Source organism: Mus pahari, chromosome 11 (assembly GCF_900095145.1).
Source record: "Mus pahari chromosome 11, PAHARI_EIJ_v1.1, whole genome shotgun sequence".
NCBI classification, from domain to species: domain Eukaryota; kingdom Metazoa; phylum Chordata; class Mammalia; order Rodentia; family Muridae; genus Mus; species Mus pahari.
This window is the reverse complement of record NC_034600.1, coordinates 34653988-34657025: the sequence shown is the minus strand read 5'-3', so window position 1 is coordinate 34657025 and position 3038 is coordinate 34653988.

The following is a 3038-nucleotide window of genomic DNA, read 5'->3' as shown; positions in this document are numbered from 1 at the left end:
CTGCTCCTGCTGCTCCTGCTGCTCCTGCTGCTCCTGCTGCTCCTGCTGCTCCTGCTGCTCCTGCTGCTCCTGCTCCTGCTCCTGCCTCTGCTCCTGCTCCTGCTCCTGCTCCTGCTCCTGCTCCTGCTCCTCCACTGAATTGAAACATGGTGAGATAGAAGTTATAATCAATTTCCATGCCCTCAAGCACCATCAGACTAGGTCAAAGTGTGAGGTGGTAGACATCTGTTGTCCAGTCTAGCCAGGGTCAAATGAAAGAAAATCAGAATCAAGGAAAGAGAAACTTTATTTAAAGGGTTATGACAAGAAGGGGAAAGGAATGTTTATATGTAATAGTGAGAATTCTTAGTGTGGTAGTTTGAATAAGAATGGTGGACATAGGCTCATATGTGGCAGAACCTTCCCCTAATGAATAAAGATTTCAAGGGACCAATCATGGGGCGAGGAGTAGGTAGGATTTCCAGGTTTAAGAGACGAAGAGAGGAGGCAGGAGAAAGATACTTACTGGAGAGTGGGGGAAGAAAAAGAGACGAAAAAAAGGAAGACAATTCCTTTTGGACAGGAGAGAGATAGGGACAAAATGTAGGTAGGGGAGGCCCCTGGTTCAGGTGGATCTGCTGAGATCTGCTTCCGGAAGATTTATAACTTAGAATAGCTTACAAATTAGGATGCTAGTTGCTGCGCCCAGTGATTGTGTTACCTGTTGATTCTAAACAAAGTTTGTGTAGTGTTTTCTTTCACATGGCAACTCGACTGAGTTCCTGAGAAAGGTATGCAGAGTGCGTTTGTGAGAAGTGCACCCCAGCTAGCCACGGGAATTTGGAAGTGTGGGGCTGGAGTGGCAACAGGGGCCATGGAAGCATAGTGAGCTGGTGCAAAGACTGATTTTGGAGCTCTGAGTCCGAGAGTCTACAGGGCTGATATCAGGTTGCCCTGTCTGCCCTGCCAGCAGTAGTGTGGACAGCTTATTTAATATTTCATGCAACATTCATATATTTGAATACTTACCAGGAAGTGGAACTGTTTGAAAAGATTAGGAGGCATGGCCTTGTGGGGTAGTTGTGCCCTTGTTTGGGGAAATTTGTCGCTGAGGATGGGCTATGAGGTGTCAAAAGCCCATGCCCAGTCTCTCTCTCTCTTTTCCTCCCTCCTTCCCTCTGTCCCTCTGTCCCTCCCTCTCTCCCCTCTCTTCTCTTCCCCCTCCCCTCTTCCCTCCCCACTCTCCTTTCTCTGCTCTTCCCTCTCTCCTCTCTCTCAGCCTATGGATTAAATGTAGTTCTCAGTTACTGCTGATCCAGCACCATGCTTCCCATGATGACGATGATAAACTAAGCCTCTGAAACTATAAGCAAGATATCAATGAAATGCTTTCTTATAAGAGTTGCCTTGGTCGTGGTGTCTCTTAACAGCAGTAGAACAGTGAGGAAGATAGAAATTGGTACCAGGAGTTGGGCATTGTGGACAGATCTGACCATGCTGTTTGTTGGAGGAATATAGAAGACATTGGGTTGGACTCTTTAAGTAGGGCTTACTGGACCACCCTAGTAGGAACATGAAAGACCGTAGAACTGAAGGCAGTGTAGAATGGGAGAAGGCAGAGGGGAAGAATATTAATATGTAGTATAAACACCATTTTAGTGATATTTTGGCTGGTTTTTGCCCTTGTCCTAAAAATCTGCCCAAGGCTAAATTGATTGGAGTTTTCTATTATTAGCATTGGCAGAGTTGATTTCAAGACAGCCTAGTATGGACTCTGTTGTGTGGTTATTAGTCATTGCTCTTATACAGATCAGTAATGAAAAGGAGCAAGTTGACCAAGGACAAATACGAAATGTACAGTTTGCAGAGAAAAAGAGCATCAGGAAATGTAATGTAGAAGACAGAAGGTCTAGTACTTAAGGAGATAAAAATGTTTAAAGAAAAGCCTGTTGTTAAATGGAACAAAGGGAGTGATCACTTCAGGCCAAGCTACCACCCAGGTAAACTTCTAATTTGTGAAAAGGAATTTGTTTTAGAAGTTTAAGCTGTGAAGGAAAACAATGACAACAGAAAGCTAAAGCAAATGTAACTGAACAAGGAGTCTGTGGTGGTTTGCATGGGGATGGCCTCCACAGACTCTTGTGCTTGGGCCATAGAGAGTGGCACTATGAGGAGGCGTGGCCTTGTTGCAGTAGGTATAGCCTTGTTGGAGGAAGTACATCACTGTGGAGGTGGGTTTTGAGGTCTTTTAAGCCCAAGTTTGGCCAGTGTGTCTCAGTCTCCTTCTGTGGATCAAGATGTAGAACTCTTGACTTCCCCTGCCTCATGTCCGCCTGCATGCCACAGTGCTTCCTGTCTTGATGATAATGGACCAAATCTCTGAAACTGTAAGCCAGCCCCAAATAAATGTTTTCCTTTATTAGAGTTGCCATAGTCATCGTGTCTTCTCATAGCAATAGAAACCCTAAGACAGGGGCCAAGTTCCAGCCCCATCAAATAGCAGTTCTTGGCAGCTTCAGTCACATGGTTCTGGCTTTAGAGTCAAGGATACAAGAAAGGAATATGGAATCTCCCTCCATCGCTAAGGAAAGCCACCGAAGCCAGGCTTATGTCAGGGATGTCCCTGCCTGGAGACTTACACAGGCCATTGTGTGCAGCTATGAAAGTGAAACCTCAGTTGTGTTGGAGACCCTAAGAGGTTGGAGATGCCAGAGTCACATGATACCTCCAAAGGAAAGCTATAGACAGGTGACTAAGGTGACAGAGTCACGTGATACCTACAGAGGAGAGCTATAGACAGGTGACTACAGTGACTAAGGCATTTAGGGCATCGACCATGGACTCCTCAAGGGCAGTCAGAAAGGGGCTTGCCTGTTATAGGAAGAAGTAGAGTGGTGAGAAGAAGCCATTGAAGGAGACCCAGATGATTGAGGTTCTCAGGAAGCTGATGGGGGAGAGGCGTCTTTTGAAGCCTACCATGGGGCCATTAAAGAAGGCTGCTTCCTTCTTCCAGTGCTTGTCAGTTGGGACCTGAAGGAAGAAAAAGAACCCTGACAAAT